Consider the following 27,763-nt stretch of genomic DNA (forward strand, 5'->3'; position numbering starts at 1 on the left):
CTTGGCTGCACTTTTTGCACCTCTGGTGTTTTTGTTCAGATTTCTATTCTTTTTGTAGTTAACGATATTATTATGGTATATTGAGATTCTCAATCGTGGCATATTGTTGGATTTAAATTTAGAATTGTACATTTTTAAATGAGTCATAATGTGTCACATGCAACATTAGTTCCCAAGGGCTCTCCCACCGGAAATCTAACCTAGGACCTTGTACATCAAATGCCACTAGACCAGCAGGGAAGATTTCTCCTATTAAATATATGTCAGAGAGTAATGTTCAAACGAGATTCTAATTCATTTACCCAAGCTACAAAATCACGATGGCAAGCATCTCATTTTTCGTTACCTAAATACGAAGAGTATCAACAGGGCTCCAAAACCCTTGATGCTGAATCCTCGATGCTACATCACTAGATATGGCTGCTGTTTCAATATACTTAGTTGTTCTCTACCCTTCCACATTGCAAAATTACGGAGTACATTACGTGACACGCATGTTAAACAGTTTCATACTGCCTCGGGTTTTCCTTCCAATGACATACACCTTTTAAATAGCTTGTAAACTTAATTATACTTTCCACTAACATTCTCATATAAATGTAGAACAATTGCATTTCTCATTTCTTGGAAAACTTCATTAATTATAAATATACGCATCTCTACATGTTGTTACTTATCAATTTAATTTCAATATGTATTTAATACCAATGACTACAATAAAGGAAAGATAGTCACCGAAAAAAGAAAAAAACATACTAGCTTTCCTTGTCTGAGTTTCCAACCACGAAATTTACGGCAGTATGAACGAGCCTTAGCCGACTCTTTTTTCTAAAGGTAACTGGTTTACCGAACGTGCCTCATTAACTTGCTTAACTATTTATTGCTAGTTTTCACTTGTTTTACTCGCAAACTGAGAAAAAAGTATATGGTGTACGGAAAAACGTAGGTTATGTGTATAACTCCTGTAGTTTTTGGACTTTGAGAAAGTATATTTTCTAGTACTTTTCGTATAAGTGTTCCAAATAAACGTACTTTCCGTTCGAACGAAAGAACTGTATATAAACGGTCACGATCTTACTTACATATGGACGTATGTAACTTATAGCTGACGTACGCAACATAGGTTTACGTATATAATGTACGGAAGATGTTATATGTCAGGCATCCTGCATCGACATGGTGTAACATTTAAGAGGGAAAGTGGGCAGTACGTATGTAGCATATGGATCAGGTATGCTAAGTACTGATTTTTGTAGTTAACATAAAGATCCCACATATTTGTACAATATACAACTGTCCGGATAACGGATTTTTCTCAGTGAGGTTAGATCGTTTTCCTGTTAATTAAGAATGACAGGGACACGAACACAAAAGCATCGATGGTAGTTAAAATTTCAAAGAATAACCTACTAGGAATCGAACCCGGAAACTCGTACACCAAAGGCGCACGTGTAGCCAAAAGATCAGCGGGGAGGGTACCCACTCGACCACTCTGACGATTGAAATCATTATCACTATGCACATGACGTGTTGAATAAGGGAATCACCCCGACTTCTGATTTAAGGACAGTTTTTCGTCCATTAAAATTCCCATAGTGAATTAATTAAATTTCGAAAGTTTCCCATACTCAATTCATTAAGTAAAGTAAGTAACATTACGCAGCGTTTTACGTCTCTATCTCATTACGAAATACCTAATCAATGTTGAAAGAGTGAATAAACCGATTTGTGTTTGGGTAAGGACAGTTTTTCGCCCATAAAAATCCATAGCACATTTCATAAATTTCGGACATTATCCATTCTCAGGTCACTGCACACAGAGCCCAAAACGATTCAAAACGCCACAAAAATGCATGTCTTCAAATGTCGATTTTTTGACATTACGGATATGTCCGCCATCAACATACAAAATGTGAGCAACTGTAGCATGTCAAATGATCTACTGCCTTGATTTTATTAGTTTTGACAGATTAGTATGTTATGTTTTGATCATTGGGGCAATGTTTGAGATGATATACTTGTACGTCAAAAAGTATACACATGCGCGGAAACGTGAGGTGTTTGTCGTTTGTCCCTTATTATCAGTGTTACCAATGTAGCACTTTGTCGCTTGATCTAGAAATTTTTAAGGATGTGTTTATCAAAAACAATTGGTTCACTTATCATTGTTAGAATAGAAATTTAGCACCTTTTAAATGTTGTCTAATGACTAAACTAGCATTATTTGCATTAAACTTAATATTTATACCGTTTTCATGCAGTGTTTAGTGACAGTATTATTTACGTTGTTGGCAGTGTGTTCAGTACCATTACGACATGTGTTTGTGCCCTATTACGGACACATTTGACATATATTTTTATGCCAGATACACATACTTGAGGCTCTGTGTGTATAAGGAATCTTTATGCCGGAGTTTCATGTCTTATCTCATTGGCGAGTATCTAATCAATGCGATGAGTGAGTGAGTGAGCCGATTTGGCTTTGCTAAAGACCGTTTTCACAAAAAAAAAAAAATACATTATACATTTCTCACATTTTGGACGTTTTACATACTCAAGTCATTATAAGGTACCTTTATGTATAGATTCGCGCTTCTATTTCATTGGAAACCAGCTTATAAATGTGAAGAGTGAGTGAATGAACCGATTTCCTGCTTGGCTAAGGACAGTTTTTCGCCCATAAAAAAATCTCATATCACTCCTCACATATCAAACTTTTCCCATAATAATGCCATTATAAGGTAACTTTATACAGAATTTCACATCTCTATCTCATTGAGAAGTACATAATCTATTTAATAAGTGAGTGGATAAACCGATTTGTTGCGTAATTAAGGACACTTTTTCGCCCATAAAAATTTCCCATAACACATTCTTCACATATCGGACCTTTTTCCATACTCAAGTATATTATAAGTTGCCTTTATGCAAAGTTTGACATTTCAACCTCATTGGGAAGTATCTAATCAAATTGATGAGTGAGTGAATGAACAGCTTTCTTGCTTGGCTAAGAACGCTCTTTCGCCCATAAAAAAATTCTCATAGCACATTTCTCACACTTTGTTTTTTTCCATAGTCAAGTCATTATAAGGCATCCTTATTCAGAGTTTCACGTCTCTATCTCGTTGGGAGGTACCTAATAAAATTGATGTGTGAGTCAATGAACAGATTTATTCTTCGCTAAGAACAGTTTTTCGCCCATAAAAAATTCCCATAACAGATTCCTCACATTTTATATTTTTTTCCATACTCAAGTCAGTATAAGGTACCTTTATGCAAAGTGTCATGTTTCTATCTCATTGGGAAGTACCTAATCAATTTGATGAGTAAGTCAGTGAATCAGTGAGCCTAAAAAGTTCATATTTTAGGGGTCTAAAACTCGAATATGGTTGAAGTCAGGAATGTAAAATTTGGTAAATGAGCACATCTCTCGGTTACCTTCTCATATATCTACCCTTATCAGAATCATTTTTACAGACTCTCGGAATCGATTTTACCCAAAACTGTTATTTGTATATAACACGCTTACTGTAGTGCAGGCCAGTTCTTAGCGGAACTTGGCTGCCATGCACTACCGTGCATGTTGATTACAAATGGGCATGTTATAAAGGTAAAAAAGAAAGATGTGTCACTTTTTCATCCACCACTTTCGAAGATCGATATGTAACCTACATCGAAACTGGAAGATTAAAAATGGTCCCCATCAGCTTCGACGACACTTTACCATCCATCTGGAAGATCATGGATTCCACCGCGGTAGAACTTGGTGGGCCGTGAAGCGAAGAAGGTAGCAAGTGCATTTTACACCTCTACTAGGGATTTGAACTTGTGTCCTCTAGAGTGATTGTCCAAGGAGTGGAACAGGTGATAATCGGACGATGAATGGGGAGTATGGCGGATGCAATAGTGTTACTCATACAAGACTTAGAATGGTGCACCGGTTCATCCAAGCCACGAAGAGCCCTGTCGTGTCCTGTAAAATGAGGGACCCTTTGCGATTCAGAAGTGTTGGCTCCAGAGTTTTGAGTTTCATTGAACATGATTAAATGCTGACAACACACAGTTGCTCTGACCAACGGGTGGCAATTCCCGATTGTCGATCCCACAAGGAGTCCACCAAACACACTGAAGAACCTTCTTCTGGTGCAGTGCTGCTTTCGGCTGTTTTGGAACCAGTTCACGGGACGATAACCAATGATGACGGTGTAATGGAGCTTTGTACTGAACCCATATCTCATCACATATCATCACCCTGTCCAGAAATTGCTCATTTCTCAGAAGAGACACCAATGAAATGCAGGAGTCTGTTGCGTTTTAACTTCTGGCACGGAGTCAAATCATGTGAGAGGGGCCGCGATGGCTCAGTGGTAGAGCGTTCACCTCTGGTGCTTGGGGTTCCGGGTTTGATCCCAGCCCCCGACAAGTGAACTTTGTGGTGGACAAACACCGTAGCATGGGTTTCCTCGGGGTTTTCCCGTTTCCTTCCACTTTCTTCATTCCACCATTTCGTTCATTACTCACCATCATCGTCTCCTTTAGCCTAACCGACATAAACGTGGGACGTAAAACTTAAAGATTTCATTTCATTTTCTCAAATCATGTGGGACAAATCGACTCAACTTCTAGTGCTTGACTAGTTGATTTAGCAGTTGTCGAATGGTTTCTCCACTCACACTGAATTATAGTCCCAGTTGTTCACATGCCAGGCCACTGTTCGCCTCAATTGTCCCATGCAGATGTTCATTTTTGTAAATGTGTTAGTTTTCCAGCACGTGGTGTGTCTTCGAGTGTTTCGTCACCTTCCTTAAACTTGTTAAACAACCAGTTCACTCTCTACGTAGTCACGGCAATCTCACCAAAAGAAGGCATATCTTCCGTCCCACTGCATCGACGTTTGACCCCAGTTTTAACTCGTATAGCACACGCCTTAATGACGCTCTATACAGGTCCCATGTTCACTCTGTCCTTACACGAGTTCACGGTGTAACGGAAATGCCACAACTAGGTAGGATATTGGATATACACCAATAATTGGCTTCGCATTCAACTCACGGTATAAGGGCTAAAAGAACCCAGAAAGCTACAAAAAGCGAGACAACGTTCTGGGGTATATTTATATAACGCCTGTGATGTAGCATAATCTTATCCTGATATGTATTAATCCCTCAGAATATTTTAAACATTGTGAACGATTTTCTTGTAATGGATATTCAAAATTGATCCTAATCTTATCTTAAACCTCAAATGATTTTTCACTGCTATTCAAATTTTCATGCACCGAAAATATTACATACAATTTTCGGAATAATATTTTTAAAATATAAAGGAAGTTCTAACAAGTTTCAAATTAAAACATTTAATCGAAAATTATCAACTAATGCAAATATTTTCAAGTTTTGAATTTTAGAAATGATTAAGCATAAATTAAAACAGATAAACATTAGGTAAAAAATTTATTAAATAAAGAATTGTAAACAACACTTTCAAACTAAAATATTTCAAATTAGACAATTAAACCAAATTTTCCAAACTAAAGAAATTAAATATCATGGATCGAGAAAAGTAAGGATAACGTTTGAAATGTTTCAAAAATATTAAGGAAACTTTTAAAAGTGATGAATCAATTAAATTGCATTAGGAATAACTTGTTGCTAAGAATGAAAAGAAGAAAGACCAATACTCGAAGAGCTAACAAGAAACCAAATTTCCCATAAGCCGTGGGAAACCAATGAGGAACCTCTTAGCCCAACTACAGGCTGAGCCTGGAAAGGGAAGATATACTTAAAACGATACGCAAACTAGTCTACAAACGACACCTTGCGCAGCAGAAAGAAGCCAAACAAAAAATCGGGATCCAAATTGGCAAACCCCAAATAAGGCTTCAGAAACCAGATATAAACTTGGTTGAATACGTCAAAGTACTAACCAGTTCCGAACCAAATATACAGAACGTATTTTAAGAAAAAGAAAAAAAAGATGAAACAGAAATAAACAGAGAAGTAATTTAACACTACAAACAACTTAGACGAACTGTAGAGAAAGGCGGAGAATTGTCCAAGAGAAGTGCAAATCCCGCTTTGGCTTACAGAACACAAAAGAGGCATTCCAGAGACAAAAATGTATCCACTTTTTTCTAAAAAGGAGAAACCAAAAAACAACAAAAAACGAATCACAACAGAGAAAAAGAAACACAACGAGGGAGACAAATTATTCCACAAAGTCAACCAAAGAAGGAATCGATCGGAAACCTCACAGAGTTACTGAAGAACTTCAAAAAATATAACAAAAGCAAAACACAAAAAAGGGTACTCCTCAGGACCAGATAAACTTCAAAAAGGAGTTAAATTGGACACACTTAGCCCAAACAAAACTATAAGACACCAACAAACCCAACGAAAATAACGACAAATGGAAAAGAAGGAAAAAGAATAAAGATGCAGATCAAGAAACAAAGATAAAATAAAAAGTATCACTCATACACAACTTCTCAATCAAAACTCCAGACTAACTGGAAGTACTGGGGAAATTTTTATTTCTATCCCCAACATACGAAATCAATCCGATAATCCTGAAAAGGAAACCGAGGACACTCACACAAAAACTAAACAAATTCTACAAAATCCCCCAAGGCACAGCACAAACCCTCCTCACAGAAATAGAGAGATCGGAAAAATAAATCCTACAGACCTCGTATACACCACAGATATAGAAAATCTTCACCTGAAATCAGTAAAAGGAAAGAAAACAAGAGGCATAGAACTCGTTTTAAACTATCACCCCTCGAGATATGATTGGCTAAAAGAGAATGCAACGGAGAAATTCTGTAACTACCAGTCTCATTACTAGAAAAGAGAGAGCTTGATACTCTGATCAGTAAAACTTACGCCAGATTTGGAGACAAAATAATTCTCCATCGCAAACATACAGCCACAGGTTCACCGATGTCGGTTGCCAATGCGAACACCTACGTTCAGATGGAGCTAACTCAGACAGAAACGAGCCCTAAGAAACCAGTATATGAAAATAGAATTGTGACCAAGGCACTATACAACAACCTGAAACATATATTAAAAATATACCCATAAAATATAGTGTATGGGTATTTACCATGGAAATAAACCAAACCCAAGTAAACCAGAGGAACGTAGCAACACAGAAACAACAGTGAAGTCTCCAAGAGAAAGACATACATTGTAACTAGGAATGCAAACAAGAAGTTCTGAGAGGGGACTGAGAAGAAAGGAAAAAAAGAAGAAAAGAGAAAAAGTAAAAAATAAAGAAAAGAGGGAAAAAAAGAGAAAACCTAAACAGAAAACGAAAATAACAAACAAGGTACACACAGAAACCCATCCACCAAAAATATAAATAGGAAACATAATGAGTAACAAGCGAAACCGAAATTCGTGAGGAAGAAGAAAACACAACCAAAACAGAGCCACTTCTCAACCAAACACCTTCCCACCAAAAAAATGGCTCGAAAACAATCCTCACAAAAAGTAGTTTTGCATACAAAGCGTAAGGCCTTGAACCAAAACGTTGAAGAAACAGTAAATAAAAGCAATTTAAACGACAATGATAACAACAAAATTCCATAGACACCAAAGAGGAAGCAACAAAGATAATAGAAACAACAAAATAACGAAAGGACAGAAAGAAAAACCATATATAGTGAAACAACTACGTTTGTGGCCCACCTCAATATAAACCACAGTGTGAACAAATAATAATAATAATTATAATAATTATAATAATAATTATTATTACTATTATTAGTATTATTATTATTATTATTATTATTATTATTATTATTATTATTATTATTTATCATTATAATTATTATTATGAGAAAGATGAACAACAAATCCAAAACTACGATATATAGGGGAAAACAAAAAAACATCATTCCATACAAAATCCAATCTACGTACAATCATTCATATATATATTAATACACAATAACACCCTGAGCAAGGCTATGTGATAATATGTATAAAAGAGTATCACGTAACAGTTTCAACACAATACCTGTGTCTTCATCAGACTTCCACTTCTTCTGGCTGCTGGGAGTTGGTCATAACTTGTATATACTGTCCGGAGATCAACTTTTAATTTGGCTCCGCCCCTTCATTAAAAAGTGACATTTGTCTGGCTTTCACTTTTACTTTTTAGCTCACACATGCCCAATGAAAAGTTTACTTTTTTTTTCGCTGGATGCATTTTGTTCTCTAATTATCCTTATTTTCCTTGTTATTTTTACCTTTCTTTTTTCTTCCTTTTAATTTCTTCTTCTTTAAGCAGAATCTTCTCCCACTTCTTATTTATCGAGAATCCTGCATTCAAGTTTATCACCTTGCCTCCTGCCTTCATAATCTCCCTGGCTTCCTTCCATTTTCTCACCAAAGTTCTGTTCTCTACTTGTATGACCTCTGCTCCTTCCTACCCTATCCTGTGGTTTGTCTCTTTCTGATGCTTGTATAACGCATTTTGTCCCTTCCCATCTTACATCATCCTGGTGCTGTTTAATCTGTGCTTGCATTTTATTTTTTGTTTCTCCTATGTAAATTTGGTTACACTCCGCGCATCCTACTCTATATATTACTCCCCTTTGATTTTTGTCCGCTATTGCTTTTCTCTTGGTTCTTCTGACTAGTTCAATTTTTCTACTTCCTCATTTTCTGTTTTTAAGTCTAGGATATAAATTCAGAGTAGCAAAAGAGGAGGTAGATAAGGAAGAAGCGTTTTATGGAATAGTGGGAGCACTTCAGGCAATAAAAGATGAATAAGATAGGAACCGAATTCGGAGGAAACTAGTAAATAAAGGAAATAACAAATCATGAAGCTAAAGATGCAATCTCACTGAAAAAGAGAAAATGGGAATGAGAAGGATAAGAACGAGAAAGGACATAGTAGTGGAACAGGCAGACAAAGGTCGAGCCATAGTTGTGATGGATAAAGGATGGTATGAAGAAAAACTTGGAGATCTGAAAGACGAGAAATATGGAGATGTGACGGAAAAAGGACAAGAAGAAGAGATAAAGAGAAAGATTATAGAGGACTGCAGAAAGAAAGCTTTCAAGAGGTTAGTGAGGGAAGAAGAAAATCTACCTAGAATGAAAGGATTTCCAAAAATCCACAAAGATTAGTAAAGTTGAGGCCTGTGCTTAACTGTTGGAATAATATGTTAGAACTGTTGGAGAAAAAGCTTAAGAGGATAGCCAATGCAGTGAGAAAAGGAGAAGAAAGTAGGAGAGTAGAGAATACGCAAGAGGTTAAGAGGATGATAGATAAATGAGGAAGAAGAAATGAGAGCACATTGCAGTTTAGCCTGGATGTTAACAGTATGTTCCCGAGTCTTAAGAGAGAAAAAATATTGAGAATAATAGAAGAGAAAATGGGTGAAAAGAGAATAGAAAATTGGGATAGTAGGAAGGTAAGAAGAGGAGTAGAGGCATTGTGGGAGAATGGATACTGCATAATCAGAAACAGGATTCTTAAAATGAAGGAAGGACATAATATAGGATCTTGTTTGAGTCAAGTACTATCAGATATACTAATGAATCGATGGGAGAAAGAGACGATAGAAAGAGGAGGAGAAAGACCGTCCATATTTTTTGCCGTTATATGGACGACTGTTTAGGAATATGGAAGGGAACGAAATGGCAGCTGATGAAATTCATAAGGGACGCGAAAGATGAAAAGAAAGGGACTAGACTCGAAAATGATATAGAAGTAGACAAGAAGATAAACTATTTAGATATGCAAATAAAGAAGTCGGAAGGACGATAGTTTATTACATCCTGGTACCAAAAAGAGTGTGCAGCTGGAGTATATTTCCACACACGAAGTGATGTGGATGAGGGTACAAAGAAGAATTTCATAGAAAGCATGGGAGAAAGAATAGGAGACCTAAACGCAAATGAAGAACAGAGGAAAACAGATTTAAAGAAGTTCTGGACACAACTAAGGAGAAATGGATACAACAAAGAGGATAGAGTCACAAGAAACATAGCAAGAAAGAGAAAGGAAGAGGAAGAAGACAAGAACAAAAAATGGTTTGGAATAGAAAGCCGAGGCAAAGAAACAGAGAAGATAAAGAGAATGCTTCTGAAAGCAGGAATTAGGACGTACAGGAAAGGAGGAAGCTGAATAATTGAACTAGTCAGAAGAACCAAGAGAAAAGCAATAGCGGACAGAGATCAAAGGGGAGTAATATATAGAGTAGGATGCGCGGAGTGTAAACAAATTTACATAGGAGAAACAAAAAAAATGCAAGCAAAGATTAAGCAGCACCAGGATGATGTAAGAATGAAAAGGAACAACAATGCGATATACAATCATCAGAAAGAAACAAACCACAGGATAGGGTGGGATGGAGCAGAGGTCATACAAGTAGAGAACAGAACTTTGGTGAGGAAATGGAAGGAAGCCAGGGAGATTATGAAGGCAGGAGACAAGGTGATGAACTGAAATGCAGGATTCTCGATAAATAAGAAGTGGGAGAAGATTCTGCTTAAAGAAGAAGAAATTAAAAGGAAGAAAAAAGAAAGGTAAAAATAACAAGGAAAATAAGGATAATTAGAGGACAAAATGCATCCAACGAAACATGTAAACTTTTAATTGGACTAGTGTGAGCTAAAAAGTGAAAGTGAAAGCCACACAAGTGTTACTCTTTAATTAAGGGGCGGAGCCTAATGAAACTCCCAGAACCCAGAAGAAGTGGAAGTCTGATGAAGACACAGTTATTGTGTTGAAACTGTTACGTGATACTGTTTTTTACATATTATCACGTATGACTTTTCAAAAGATTTTATTTCATTTCCAATAATTTAGAGAAATACATCTATGTACCCATTACTTAGAAAAGTGAATAAACTCTTACACCCACCCTTATAACCATATAAGGTGATTAACCATTATCAAAGAGGGTAAAATAGTCAAAACCTCTATATCCATAATTTTGGTTACAACATTAAACCTTTATATTGAATAAGGCGCTTCTGTGGAGACCGTGGAGCGTGCAAGCTTTTTAATAGCAGTAAGTGACCCAGCAATAATGACAAAACGATGATGATGATAATTATGGTAGATAGTAAATGTAAGGTAGTTTCAGAATGTAAAATGTAAATAACTTGTTTTAGTACATTTATTTCCATGGCATCTATTGCAAGATGGCAAAGCCACTTTTTTCTGGTTTAATAATATTATACTGTTATTATTGCGAGACTTTAATGATTAAGAATGCCAATTCTAATCAAAAATTTTATTTAATACATTTTGAAATCATGATTCGCTGTACTTACTCCTTGATTACACCTTTGAATTTACGACTTAGTAAATTTGGTGGACAGATCGTAAGAGCTGGTAATGGAATCTTCCACTCATTGTAATTTCTCTCAATAATTATTACAACAGGATTGTCTTGAAATTTTCTCCATGATTCATAAATGAGGAGGAACGTTAGTGCAATAGCAGCCATGAATAAACAAAACCACAACAACCTGAAAAGGAAATGTATTATTTGAGAAACTTATCTTGTGCGTAATAATTCATTAAAACGTACACTCAGCTACAAGGGCATTGCGTAATAAATCATTAAATCATATACTCAGCTACAAGTGAACTAACTCAAGAATACCAATTATTTTCTTGTATTCTGGTACTCCATTATTACAATACTTGTCTGTATAGTTGCTAACCAGTATTCTAAATTTAAAGTAGCGTGCGATGAATAAACACAGTTTAATTCAAAATTATTTTAAGCAAGTATTGGTAAAACACTATTTGTGCAAATTCATGTTCATAAAATTCAATAGTTTGATAAAATATACATATGAATATTTGTATCAAGTTTTCGGGTACCGATTCATAAGAATGTACTAAAAGATATAATTGTACTGAATGCCCACTATTAGGATAAAATGTGTCGACATTTTAAATAAAATACCCTTCTAGAACTCAATATCATTTATAATAATAAAGAAAATGTTATGTTCATCATCATTTCAAATTACTACCACTATCTTTCTAAAACTACTAATAAAGAAACTGTGACATTTCTTCAATCGTTTTCAATTACTCTTACTACTCAATATTGCCTCAACCTCACCAATATCCTTTGTATTATTGAGTGAGTGATTCTTGTCAGCTGCGAAGCTATATTAGGTATGGAGGTAATGCTTAACGTAGGATCCCAACGACACAAACTTCTATTAGAAACCAAACCCCGGTATACAGCACGTAAGATATGTGTTCTATTCATGTAGCCATAAGTTAACATTTGTTATAGAACTATAACCATCTATACACCTACGTACAACAAGGTATTACATTACACGGTTGCACTTTCAGATACAACTCCAAAGACATATCTTCACGTTAAAGAATCTTGCTTACACCCATTTCTCCGTAAAGTATTAATCTCCTATTTAGGATATTATTAATAACCTCATCGCTTGAACCAACTTCAATTTTCCGCATTACCAACAACTAACACTGACGAATGTAGCAGAAACGTAAACAATATTATTTTCACAGTAGTTAAAAAGAAACCCTGTGCACGAAAAAAAATATGCCTATGGGAAGTATTTGAGCCTGTAACGGTCTTTGACGTAATAAGATACTTTACTTCGGCACGAAAGATTTATGTGTAGTGCAAAAGCATATGAGAAGTTATAATGCTTTCCACACTGATATATTGTTTTTGAGGTATTTTAGCAGCTTTCGGTTATAACCGGTTGGAGATACTAAGTGATTCCGCTAAACTCACAGAGAGAGGGTTAATAGCATCTTAAACTTCAGCAATGCCTCCTCTAACTTGGACAGGTAACTCACAAAATGAGAACCTACACTCGAATATTTTAAATATATCCTAAGCTATCAACAAATGTCTTTCAGATTAAAAATTTAGCTGAAAGTGGGACTGCAAAATTTGGAAGTAGGCAGCCAAACAATGCCTTCAATCGGTAATCCTAACACTCATCTGCTGAGACTGAATACACATACACGTAAATTCCAGTTGGACGGGTAGGAGATGAGACTCGAACACATGATTTCCCGAATGCTTCAAGCTAATACATCCGGATATACCTTTATTAAATCTTTATACATTACGATGACGCGAAGGGAACAATTCGACAACCTGAACCTTCAGCTCTGTTGTATGCAAACATAACTGACGTCCATTCTTATCGTTAGTGCTTCTCCGGGATAAGACTGCATTCTGATAGATGTTAACCCTTTCTATATCCTTCAGTAATCTTAAGTTTCCTGAGAGTGAGTATGCTCCTTGTCTTCTGTAGTAGTGCCATTGACAACGCTCAGTTGCTAATTGATGTACGTAGACGAGCAAAAGTGCATTTGCACTTCCAATTTTCATATTCCGCATCGTTAGGCAACCAAAAAATCTGTTAAGATTGATTGGTTTAATGCTACTTAAGGCATTCCACAAGTGATATAGTTTGTTTGAAAAAGTCAGTGTAGCAAACAGCAAAAATAGAAAAATATCCGTGCCTCTGCAAAGAATAAGAAATCAGGTAGAAGACTCCGTTTGGTATCTACAGAGCAATTGATATCATAAGAAGGTTACAAAGAAATCTTATTTAACCTTAGACATACCAAGTCAAAAACAATGTTGGTCAAACATTCATTTTATTTCACAAGTTACAGTATTTTGAAAATCTCTGGATGTTTTACATTATTCATTTCAAAGTTACCTTCAATTTTGGTATTTACCAGTTTTAACATCTCTACTAAAGCTTTATGACAAAAATTATCAGGTCGAGATGATTTGACTCCCCTCTTTGTTTTGAGAGAATATTTTTATCAGCCAAACGACAGTAGTTTTTTTCTTTCTAAATCTATTATTATTATTATTATTATTATTATTATTATTATTATTATTATTATTATTATTATTATTATTATTATTATTATTATTATTATTATTATTATTATTATTATTATTATTATTATACATTTACACATTAAATTTAACAAGAATATTTTCTGGAGTTATATTACTAGTTTCCAATTTTCGAAAAATGAAACAAAAAGAGAATCAGAAAAATATAAAAGAAAACAGAGATAACCTGGGAAAACAAACATAAGATGTGCACTGTCTGTTAGGTAAATTTGCAAAAAAAAAAGCATTGCATTAGTAGAAACATGTCATATGTTTCAAATATAACAAATAGCCAAAAAATGCCTGAAAAAAAAAAGAAAAATTAAGATAATCTAAGAAAGCAAACACAAGATCTGTACTGGGCCGCCGTGGCTCAGTGGTAGAGCGTTCATCTCTGGTGCATGGGGTCCTGGGTTCAAACCCTTCTCCCGCCAAGTGAACCTTGTGGTGGACAAGCACCGTGTGCGTGGGTTTTCTCGGGGTTCTCCCGTTTGCTTACACTTTCTTCATTCCACCATTTCATCCATTTCTCATAATCATCGTCTCGTTTAGCCTAACCGGCATACACGTGGGACGTAAAACTCAAAGATTTCATTTCATTTCACAAGATCTGTACTGTGTGTCAGTACAATTTGCAAAAACAATTGCATTAGTACAAATCATGCCATACATTTGAAATATAACAAAATAGTCATATTTCATGTGCAAATAACATACATTTGTGTACTTAAGTTTAATATTAATAATATAAACATTTTTTATTAGAAGCATATACGATACGATTGCTCAAAGAATACGAGTGCTCTCATGTAATAAGCCGTGATATATCATTCACTACTTCTTGCTATATACTAAGTAGACGAGAACTGTAATTTCGTAAAGAAAAATAAACAGAAACGAACTAAAACTTAATCAAATATGAGTATCGATGAATGTTTCGGATAATATTTCAATTGGAGATATTTCGAGTCTCTTACTCTCGGTTAATATGGGCACGATTCTTGCATCTCATCTCTAGATGGAGAACTTTGAGTAAAAGAGAATTCACCACGCACCTTGCAAAAACAAATCATATTTAAAAGTTTTAAATTGACTTACAGTAGATTTGAACCTAAAACCCAAGGATTTCTAACCTAGTGTCTACAACACTTCGGTCATTCTTTTGCTGCTCCTGAAGTTTCCTAAGGTGAGAATTCTGTCATGAAATGTTGTCAAGAATATTCCCTTTTTGTTTAGTGTTGCCCACAGGAAGAGGGGTTTCCCACCTCGTTTCTAAAACAACACCGAAAAAATCTAGACGAGAATTAATATTTTATTTGGTCTAGGAATTAATTCGTGCGGGTGGACAAGAGATGGCGCAACGAACGGAGCGTCCCACAGTTCCGTGTATCCACACATGTGTTGCAAACCCCTGTCATCGCGTATCGTTCGTAGTATAGGGCAGTGGATTAAAGCGTCAACAACACCAGTTTGTAGTTAAGTGAACATGGCGCAATTTGTGCCTGATAAAGTGTTTTTGCGGGGTGTCCTGCTGCATTACTTTAACATGCAGAAAAGTACGACTGAAAGTCATCGTATTTTGGTGGAAGTGTATGGTGACCATGCTCTAGCTGAGCGAACGTGTCAGAAGTGGTTTGCACGGTTTAGAAGTGGTGATTTCGGCTTGGCAGACCAAGAGCGAGCTGGGCAGCCAAAAAAATTTCAAGACGAAGAATTGAAAGCATTGCTCGAGCAGGATTCGTGTCAAACGCAGGAACAACTTGCAGCAGCATTAGGCGTTGATCAAACAACAGTCTCCAACTGCTTGAAAGCCATGGGAATGATTCAAAAGATGTCACATTGGGTTCCACATGAATTGAAAGACAGAGACGTTGAAAGACGAAAAACCATTTGCGAATTGCTGCTTCAACGACAGAGCAGAAAGGGGTTTCTGCATCGAATTATTACGAGTGATGAGAAGTGGATCCATTACGAGAACCCTAAACGAAAAAAAGGCCTGGGTGAAACCAGGTGAACCAGGTCCATCACAACCAAAACGAGATATTCACTGTGCAAAGGTTATGCTGTGCATATGGTGGGATATGAAAGGTGTGGTGTACTATGAGCTGCTGCAACCGGGTGAAACTATGAATGGAGAACGTTATCGACGACAATTAATGCGTTTGAAGCAAGCTCTTGCCAGAACACGACCAGAATGGGAGAACAGACATGATAAACTAATTGTTCAACATGATAACGCTCGCCCACATGTCGCAAAACCGGTCAAAACCTATTTAGAAAATGTCGGATGGGAAGTTTTACCCCACCCGCCGTATTCACCAGACGTTGCTCCTTCGGACTACTACTTGTTCGATTGCATGAACAACGATTTGATTGGACAGCGGTTTACTTCTTCAGAAGATATCGAAACATGGGTCTCTGACTGGATCGCTTCCAAGGATGAGGACTTCTTTCGCCACGGAATTCGTACATTGCCTGACAGATGGGCGAAAGTGGTGGCTAGCGATGGACAATATTTTTCTTAAGGTATTTATGTATTTTGTGTTTGTACTACAGCTTCAATGTGTGCGTACCAACCGCACGAATTAATTCCTAGACCAAATACATTTGAGACCGAACAAGGTTATTCAAACTATCGTATGGGTTCGGAGAAGAGAATCGAGACAAGACAGGAAGTATCGTAAACATTTCTCGTCATATCTCGAAATAGTGTATACCCATTCTGTAACTAATAATATCTCTGTATACTGAATCTTGTATGTTATTTTCTTACTTTCTATTTCGCAGCTGTTTTCATGTATTTTTGTAGCAAAGCTTTTATAATTTCTTTTGCATATTCTAAATTTAGTTGGTTATATGTCTTACTGTTCCGTGATATTCAGTTATTATTGTAACAGTTTTTTTTCTTAAAAGATACAGTAGAATACGTTATACATGAAACTTTAGTGCAATGCTTTCGTTTAATATTTGGGTGGTTGCAGTGGTGTGTCCTGGAGGTCCGGGCCCCGTTGCGTAAATTTAAACATTTCTGTAAGTTTTGTCTAAGTTGGGGGAAAAACAACTTAAAATATTTTTATACTATTATTATTATTATTATTATTATTATTATTATTATTATTATTATTATTATTATTATTAATAGTGATAGTAATAATAATACTGAAGTTTTATGAATTTAATGGTTCACCCTGTCCTAAAACATTTAAGCGATTTTTTCAGGTTCTTTCAGTCGTAGCCACTCAACTTTGAATCTTGTGACCCTGTATCTCTGCAGCTCCCGCCCAGTGCCTGTACAAACACTATGTGGATATATTTCCTCGGGGTTCTGTTTCCTTCCCCTTTCTTCATTCCACTTTTCTTACATTCTGATCATCGACTTCTCCTTTTGATTAGCCGGCATAACCATGGAACTTAAAACTTAAAATAAATAATTTTTCGTAGAGCTATTGTGAGTTCAGTAACCCTACTTTCTACACGTAAGTTTACAGGAGTCCTTTCGTATAACTTTTAGCTAGTTGTGGGGATGTAGGCAGGGTTTCTTTCTTGTGGAGATGTAGGCAGGACAAGTCTCTCCAATCCCGACTATTTTGTAAATTTGACTAATGTTAGGGGAAATTTTAGGGATCTTAATACAGTCTGTCCTCATACGAAATTTGTCCAAAAATGTAAACATATATCTATCATAATTCCGGGATGGATATATATATATATATATATATATATATATATATATATATATATATATAGATAGATAGATAGATAGATAGATAGATAGATAGATAGATACATAGATAGATAGATAGATATAGATAGATAGATTTAGGTATAGATAATTTTATTTTTTGTAAAGACACTAGCTGCAAGCCATTCATGTGCCACCATAGGCAAGCGTGTTGGGCCGTTCAGTCTTTGTAAAGAACTTTGAAACTTGAAGATCGACAGTTCGAAACTCGGTCTGAGATGTTTTATTTATTTTTTAACATGAGAATATGATAAAATGATAAAAATGTAATACTTCTTACGTATATGAATTGCACATGCAATTATTTAATATTACAATTTGTGTTTGCTGTCTATATTATATGTTTATTCATGTTAGTTCAAAACAAATAATTATAAGACTTCTCGGTTTGAAATCTCTAGTATGTTCAGTGACACTACGATGGTTGAAATTAGACTTAAATAAATGCGAATAAGCATACTGAAGTTGATAGGAAAAAGGAAAAGGAATTGTTTTCTATACACTGCCTAAGGGTGAATTGACATATAAAAGATTCTTTGGAAGGGTTAATGTCTAGATGGGAAAATGAGAGGAAAAGGTATCAGGTCATGGACAATATGAAGATCACAATTTCGGATGCCGTAACAGAAACTAAGTAGGATTTATCTTCATCACGAAACATAGTAATGCCCTTTCTTTGGGTAAGGAATTTTGATTATGTATATGTTATATTGATATTTTAAGAAAATATACATACGAATATAAAAAAGGAGAAGACTAATTTAAATAAGGCTATTTACAAATTGTCGCTGAATGGATATATGAAATGTATTGGAAATGGTGAACGAAAATATTATTTCTACGTAGAAATAGAAATTATGAAACGTTATGATCAATTTGGATGAAACTTCGTATTCAGGAATTGCTTTGTAAGCACGTTACGTTCTCAGATAGTACGAATCAAGTTTGTAGACATCTGACGTCAGCTTGTTACTATTTCCCCTGTGAAGAATTCGTTTTAAGTACAGGACCGAGCGGAAATGAATACTTTTTATGTTGCTATATATCAGAAGTGTCAATATTGTAAATGATAAAAGAATTCCTTATTTCCTTTACATGGAATCTCATGCCTCAGACCAATAGATTTGTTGTTATTGTTGTTTTTCTGAATCTCCAAAAGTATCTACTTAACCTGTCTCTATTTTCTACTCGTTTCAGAGTTATTTCCAGTAACTTTGAAAACGTTTCGATACACCGAACACAGATGCAACGGGAACATTTAAACTTTCACAGGCTCTTCCACCGCAAATCGAACGTGGGTCTCCGACCACTGAACTATATGATGGGTGGAGTACCTTGTTCGTTCCCAAGGCAAGTAAGTTTGAGGTGGCAAACATCATGCTCGTGCGCTTTTTCGGGACACTCCCTTTTCCTCTCACTTTATAATTTCACCAATTCGTCCATATAATTCACGTTCCTTAATCACGGTCTCTCTTAACAAGCATAATCGTGAAACATTAAACTCAAAGATATCATTCCTCTTCATTTTCATACTCTTAACCGAAACGAAACCGAACTGAACCGAAAGACAGTTGTATTTTCTATTGCTCAAAAACTTTTTCTCAAAAAAAAAAAAAATATAGAAAAAACACTGATAATCGTGATTACATTCAAAAGTAAAACAGCGGATTCATAATACCTTAACCTGAAAAGAAACCATTACATATTTGTCGGAACTTTTCCAGAATGTGGATAGATATTGTAAAAAGTGGCAATTGTTCTGGTCATTTTGTGTTTGTTTTTGTTGCTTTAATCAATAAACTAACCATTTCTAACTACAAGTGAAATGTTAACTCACTGTATGTTTGCAATTCTTAAAACACAATACATGTTTCAATCAGCTGTCTAACCTTTCAATCTTCCATATCAACGAGAAACAGAATGTAACTTATTAGAATGTAACTCAGTAAATATAATGATATAACTTACATTATTATTATCACAGTCGTTAGTATAAAAAGTGTTATTGACGATTCGTGTTTCAATCTGTAGATAGCGTGCGAAGTACAAGGGTAATGAGGAGGAAATCTTCTTAGGCAATACTTGTGGTATGATATAAACAAAGCGGATTTCCCCATCTTTTCCCTTGTAACCCGCACTCTTTCGACGGATATAGAAACGAAGCGTTAAGAACACTTTTACACAGGAACTGTGGTATCAATAACATAACTCATAATGTCAACATATTTACAGAATTGGTTATATTCTGTTGCTCGTTAACATGGAATATTGAAACGTTTGGAACTGGTTCGAACATGTGTATTGTTTTATGCATTGTAATCATATGATGAATTAATATTTAACTTGTAGTTATAAATCTCTATTTTATTTTTTAACGTAAGAAACACAACGCACGCACTTTAGCAGGTGAGGACTATATGCTCCTCACTCTGCTTCCCCCCCGTCTCTGGATAACTTAACGCGTCGTATCATCTATGCGGCGACAGGAAATATTAAGACGCTTTTTCGTCGCCATTTATGGCTGTTGCACTCTCACAATTTGTAATATTAGAAATTTTAATGTGAACTACTACCTCGCGGAAGATGATCCTGAGATTCAAGTACCAAAATATGCTTACTCCTTATTAGTCTCTGAACAATTTTCCAAGTTTATGTGAACAGGAGTCAACGGCCACAAAAATGTGTATCTCCCTCCTTAAGTGTTCTAATTCTATTACTTGGGTTTCATGTAATTTGCAGTTGTTAGATCGCATGGACAGATACAACCCAACTTACACGTATCGTTTTCGTCATTGACAGCAGTTATCAGCCCTGAGCACCGTGGTTATGCAGGTAAAGTCGAAAAGTAGGTGACTAACGAAAAAGCTTTTGATTCTAAGATGAATTTCTCTGATTCTGTGCGTGTTGCCCAATGAACAGCATATGTTATTCTCAATAATGCTGTGTATGTAATGTATTATTTTGTTCAAAGAAATAAAAATATGTACTACGAAATATATTTCCGTCTACTTTCAAGCATTTCCTGATTCATACTGACCACGTATGAATCAGAAAATGCTTTAAAGTAGAAGAAAATATAAAATCCACAACCACTGCTGGATATAAGTGTGTAAATGATTGTATGCCTTGACAAACCTTTTCCGATTCTCCTCATATCAACTTCCTTTTCTTTCCGAAGAAAAGATCTTGCTTGTTACACATAATATCCATTGAAACTGATATTGAAACGTTTGCTAAATTTTCAATCTGAGCAGGATTTGAATACGAGTCCCCCGAATATAACTTCAATACACTAACCACTTATCTACCGTGTCACTTCAACTTCGACCTAACTATTAGCTAGTCAAAATCGTTATATGCAAGACCATGAACAAAATACTAATCCTTGTATAAGCAGACGTTCCTTATATGAGTGCCCCAATGACTTACTCGAGGTTTCCTTCTTTAACTCAAAAACAAGTTATATAAAGCTTCGTCAATAAGGAAAATAACACCAAACGTTTTTCAAGTTCAGGTTATCTCATAATTTTTAACGATGATCTCGATTTACATTACTAATATTCTTCCTCACGTTAACTTCTAATTTCCAAAGAAGAAAATACGATAGATATTATTTTCACATTCTTTGAATTGTATCAACACGTGTAGAAGAAACTTCTAATTTCATCTTTCGTAACTATAAGTTTACTTATTTGTTTTAAGTGTTAACAGAGAGGTAAAGCATAAAACTCGAATGGCAGAGAGCCTGGTTGGAATTGAGTGGTGCCAATTATTTTTTTTTCTTTATTGGAAGCTATTTTTACTTAATTAGTATTTATTTCTATTATTCCCTTATAATAATAATAATAATAATAAAAATAAAATAATAATAATAATAATAATAATAATAATAATAATAATAATAATAATAATAATAATAATAGATGTTCTGCCTTTATTGGCAGATCACTTGCCGCAGCTGAGAAGTTTCCATGCTTCACGGTCCTCCGCTAAACTCTTCGTTTTCGCGTATGATCTTTCTGTTTTAATATAATCTATTAATTTTAGTCTCCTTCGCCCCCTCCCTCTCTTTCCCGCCACCATTTCCTCTAGGACGTCCCTCATGATACAATTTCTTCTTTGGCAATGTCACAACCAGTTTCTCTTCCTCTTCCTAATAATATCTAAAAGTGTTATTTTCTCACCCACTATTTCTAAAACCCTCTCAACCCAACTAATTCTTTCCATTCTTCTCCACACCCACATTTCCAAGGCTTCCAGTCGATTTTCCTCACTGTTACGTAATATACACGTTTCTACCACATACAATACAACACTCCACACGAACCATTTTATAAGTATTTTTCTCAACTCTTTATTCAGGGTCCCACAAAACAGGTTTTTCTTCCTCCTAAAGGTTGCTTTCGCCATTCATATCTTTGTTTTTATTTCACGTTCGCATTTCATGTCATTACTAAGAATACTACCCAGATATCGAAAACTATCCACTTGTTCTATTTTCTCTCTTCTTACTTTTATATTGACACAGACCCGTTCGTTCCAATCAACATGGCTTTTGCCTTTCTAACATTTATTTTCATCCCATATTCTTCAAAGCCCTTTCTCATTTTTTCTAACACTTTTTTGATTTTATTTTCAGATTCTGCAAGAAGCGTCATATCGTCTGCAGATCATATGCATCTAGCCATCATCATCATATAGGCTCCTTTTCACTCTCTCTTCTAGATAGACATTAAATAGTGTTGGCGAGAGGCAGCATCCTTGTTGAACTCCCTTTCCAATTGCACTCTCTTCCGTCAGTTCTTTTCCTATCCTAAAACTTAGTTGTTGGTTCATGTATAAGTTTTTTACGAGTCTTCTGTCTTTCCATACCAACCCTATCTTCGTTAGAACTCGTAACAACAATTCCCAATTCACGTGGTCAAAAGCCTTTTCTAGATCAATAAATACAACATACATCTCTTTCCCTTTTCTATAAATCTTTCATCGATCGCCTTTAATAATCCAATTGCATCTCTTGTACTCTTGCCTCTTCTGAACTCGAACAGTTTCTCCTCAACTTCTTTGTTTGTTCTTTCATATAACATTCTGTTCAGTATCCGGAGCAGAATTTTAGCTGCATGAGACATGAGACTAACAGTTCTATAATCCTCACATCTCTTTGGGTTCGATTTCTTAACCATCGGTATCATGATCGTTTTCAGAACGTCTTTTTGACATTCTCCTGTTTCATATATTTCGTTGCATAGTCGGAACAATTCTTTATTTTCCTTGTCTCCTACATTTTTAATGAATTCGATTGCTATGTTATCTATTCCTGATGCCTTTCCATTCCTAATGTCGGATATAGCCTTTTCAAACTCATCCCTAAGAATACTAAATCCTTTATCATCCTCGCCTACTTCATTTTCTACTTCAACATTTAGGCTACACGGTCTATCCCTACTCTCATATAAGTCTTCAACGTATTCTTTTCAACTTCCTATGACCTCATTTCTCTCGCTGACTACCTTTCCATTCTTATTTTCTACTGCCATCATAATACCCCCTTGTTTCCTCTGAAATTCCATAGACTTCACCTCCTTGTGCATTTCCTCATATTTCCCAACTCTTTCTAATTCTTCCATATCCTCGCATTTTCTTTTGTAAAACTCCTCTCTCGCTCTGTCTGTTTCTCTTCGTAATTCATTATTTATATTTCTGTACATCTTTCTACCCTCTTCTGTATCAACCTGTTTCCACGTCTTCCTCTCCCTCATTTTCTGCAACATCTGCTCTGTAATCCATGGTTTCTTAGCAGTATTGTGTTCGCGGTAACCTACTGCTTCTTCTGCAGCCTGCTGTAAGCAACGTTTAATATGTTCCTACCGTGCGTTACTACCTGCGCCTATCCTTTCCTCGTTTGAACACTTTTCTTTGAATTTTTCAACGAAAAAGTTTCCTATTTACTCGTTTTTCAACGTTTCGCTAATCAACAATATGTTGCCTACTTTTCTTCTGCCTACATTTTTTCAGTTGAATTTCTACTTCAACTGAAGTTGTTATTATTATTATTATTATTATTATTATTATTATTATTATTATTATTAATTTTATTATTATTATTATTATTATTAATTTTATTATTATTATTATTACTATTATTATTATTATTATTATTATTATTATTATTATTATTATTATCGTTTTCATTGAAAAGTAGAGACCTGGCCACATACTTGATATTTTATGAAGTTTATGAATGAATTTCAGATTCTTTTGTTGATATGAAACGTATCTGAAACGGTGAATTGAAATAAACATTTATCTTTCTACCAGTAGTAGGAGCAGAAAGTTATAAGCAATTGTAGGGAAACGTTTGTGTTTGATCATTTGTATGTTTGACCTATACTAACGAAATGACTTACGTATCCATCAGTTGTTCGCTGAACACGTTAAATTAAGACAGTATCGACCAAGGCAGATGCGGCTGACGTCATCTTTCTTAGTTCACTTTTCTATTGTGAGTACACTACCGAAAGTTGTCTCAAGGTTAAGAGTGAGAAAAAATGATCATCTTCTTGTTATCTTACATTGGAAGTTTGAATATTAGAAACGATAAGAATTACCTTACAGTACGCAAGAGGAATCGAACCCACGACCACACCGATATGAAACCATCTCTTATTCTCTTATTCCACTATTCTAAGACATTAAATAATTATATAAATAATATATATATATATATACCGGGTAATTCAATAAGAACGTACCAGGCTTATATCGCAGCTGATACTGCACGTAGAGCCTTAAAACAAATAATTGCATTACCAAATCGTACGGGTAGAATGCAATAAAAATAGTAGCGAGACCAGTGCCGTCTCATGAATACCTCCAACGGGGGGCAGCTTCAAAATTTGAAATGGAATGTGGTATAACTATTGGAATCGTTCGAAAGGACATTAAATATCATGCAACTTTCAGAGGACAAACTTTGTCATATCCTTTCCTATTTAGCTACTAGAGGCGTTGTTGCAGACTCGTATCTGACTTCCTGTAGCAGGCCTTTTATCTCAGCTAACAATGCACATAGACCAGTCAAACAAACAATTGCACTACTAAATCGTATGTGTAGAATGCGATAAAAATAGTACCGATACCAGTGGCATATCGTGAATACCTCCAATGGGGGTCATCTGCAAAATTTGACATTCAAAGAAGGGTTGGTTGTGCCTCCATTGAAATAAGAGGACAATGGGAGAAACATCGAGAAGAAACACCTTGGCATATTTCTTCCTCGTTGGCAACAACATGGTCGCATTACTAGGTGAAAGTCAGATGATGCGAGAGTCTTTCCTCTCGACATTTCTTTCATTGTGCACTTGTTTCAATGGAGGCACAACCAACCCTTGTTATCATATCAAGTTTGGCAGATGATCCTCGTTGGAGATATTTACGATACGCCACTGGTGTCACTCTTATTTTCATTGCATTCTACACGTACGATTTGGTAATGTAAGTTTTTGTTTGAAGGTCCTACGTGCAGTATTTGCTGCGATATAGGCCTGGTACGTTCTTATTGAATCACCCGGTATATATACAGGGTGCTTCAGATAAAACGTCCAGTGCTTATAAATCCGAAACGGCTGAGAATAAAAAGATGAAACAAGAACTGAGATAGGAAAATGCCATAGGGCACATCACATGGTGTTGTGGTGACCCCCAGGGCCCTCCTTCATGGGGACCCAGGGGCAAACTCGAAATTTTCAAACGGGAACATTTATTTAATTATACCTCATTCAGTAGTCCTTGAAAAATGAAACAACTGTACTGTATATATATGTATATATATATGTATATGTATATCTATCTATTTATCTATCTATCTATCTATCTATCTATCTATCTATCTATCTATCTATCTATCTATCTATAGATAGATAGATAGATAGATAGATAGATAGATAGATAGATAGATAGATAGATAGATAGATAGATAGATAGATAGATATGGATATAGATATAAATATATAGATATATAGATAAATATATAAATATATATGGGTTGGGATACTTGTGACTGAGATGCAAAGGGTTTAAAGTATGCAATAAACAATACTATTTTGTAGCAATAAAATATAGTGTACTCTAAATGTCGTATTCATCCTAAATATAGTATACACTACACTACCTATGCAATTTCACAATTAATGCAATTACAAAAAAATAATATGGTTACATAAAATATAAGTAAGATAATTAATTTATCACATCACTGCATTAGTACCTTAGTATTCTAAAACATGTATTTTTGGATAGAGCACATATTAGTTTCTAAGTGAAGTCTTGACTTGGCTACGGTTGGTCCGCTAGTTTTGGAACTATGAACTTTTAAAATTCATTTTTTCATATTTTTGGCAGCCTATAATACGAGCACGATGGGGTTTTCGCCCTATGTTAATTGGCACTTTTTTTCTCTCTCTCTCTCAGGAATCACTCCTCTGCTTTCGTGCAACGAATTTAGCGCCATACTATATATATATATATATATATATATATATATATATATATATATATATATATATATATATATATATAAAGATAAAAGTGGATCTAAAAGGATAGGTGGACACATGACGTCACGCCGTGCCCCATTGCTGTATTTGCACATTCTACTTTTTTAGAAAGTGGGGAGACGCCAGAGACATTTTCTGGAAGTGGAAGGAAGACATATTCTCACTTTCCCTCTCACTTTTATCCTTATATATATATTGGTATGATGCCTGTTGGCAGGTCCTATGACTAATGAGTACTTTTTTAATTACGAGCGACCAAAGGAGAGAAAGTGTGGTGTTCCTAAGAAAAGAAACTCGAAGTTTTAACGAATTTGCACGTTTCATGACTCACAAATATCCAAAAAGTCATTTTTCGATGCCTATCCTTCTGATTGTTCGTTCGTCGTGCTGTACATTCGTATAGAAGTCGTAATGTTCAACCTATCGAGACGAAATTTAATTTTATATTTAAGATCTTTTCTGTGTAATTTTTAGAGGGCATTTTTCTAATATTCTTTCTACCCTTAAAATTAGAAAAATGCCCTCTAAAAGATATAAATTAAAATTTGCAATTTGTGAAAAAAAGAAAAATAACAGTTCCAAACATTTTGTCCATATATCTCAAATCGAAGCTTTTAATAGCAGCTCTATGCTCTGATAGAAGCCATATCTCTGTAGAAATCGAGAAGGGGTAGTTTATTACTATAGCGATTTTTTCTGATGATTTTCTGAAAATCAAATCGGATGATTTTTTTTTTTATAATTTATAAGTAAGTATTTCATTAATGACTTGATAATATGGAATATTTCATTTGTCCAGATAAAATGTAGGAGAAAAATTTATTCTTGGGAATGAGCTTTCTGGTGATGACTTACTCAAAAAACTATGCAGATGATTTTGTTCATATTTTATAAACAATTATGCCATTAGTATCCCTACACTCTGGTGTATCTCTTTGCATTGAGAAAATGTACGACGTTTTCTTTATTGTTGCAGATGACTTATTACGGTGAGTGTATCGAAAACGACCCATGGTAATTTTGTTCATATTTATAAAAAAAAAATATTGCATTAATAATCTGACAATACGGTATATTTCATCTAAAAAATTTACGAGGGATTGTTTGTCCTTAAGCATGAGTTTCGACGATTTTTTTTTCAAAAAATATCTCATGCAATTTGGTTCAAAAAAACAAATATTTCAATGATAAGTCGATAATGTGACGAATATTACTCCTTACGAATAAGTTTACAAGAGTTAGTTCACTCTTGGGATGAATTTCTTTTCAGACTTCTTTCTCGCAAACGGTTGAAGCAAATTGGGTTCCATAAGTAATGTTCCCTAAATAAAATCCAGTGAGAATACTCACAAGAGATAGCTTACACTTGGGATGAGATTGTGATTTTTTTGTGAAGTACGACTTCCGCAATTTTGTTTTACACACAAATATTCCATTACCAATACTCACATATTGTATCATTAATCTTCCTAAAGAGAAATCTACGATCTATAGTTCATTTTTGTGGGTTGTGTCTTTGAGCTAAATTTTGCGAAAACGACTTATTATTGTGTTCATAACAATTTG

The 27,763-nt window shown here is 35.1% G+C and overlaps 1 long non-coding RNA gene across 1 annotated transcript in view; it reads right to left on the bottom strand.

The window, feature by feature from the left end:
- Positions 1-11,274: 11,274 nt before the first annotated feature.
- The window catches only part of LOC145679831 (uncharacterized), a 44,113-nt gene continuing 27,624 nt past the window's right edge, over positions 11,275-27,763 (bottom strand). The window contains exon 3 of the long non-coding RNA XR_014130574.1: positions 11,275-11,498. This is a non-coding gene — a long non-coding RNA (uncharacterized LOC145679831). The remainder of the gene's footprint in view (positions 11,499-27,763) is intronic.

This window comes from Thermobia domestica, chromosome 2 (genome assembly GCF_964235325.1).
Source record: "Thermobia domestica chromosome 2, izTheDome1.hap1.1, whole genome shotgun sequence".
In the NCBI taxonomy this organism is placed as follows: Eukaryota; Metazoa; Arthropoda; class Insecta; order Zygentoma; family Lepismatidae; genus Thermobia; species Thermobia domestica.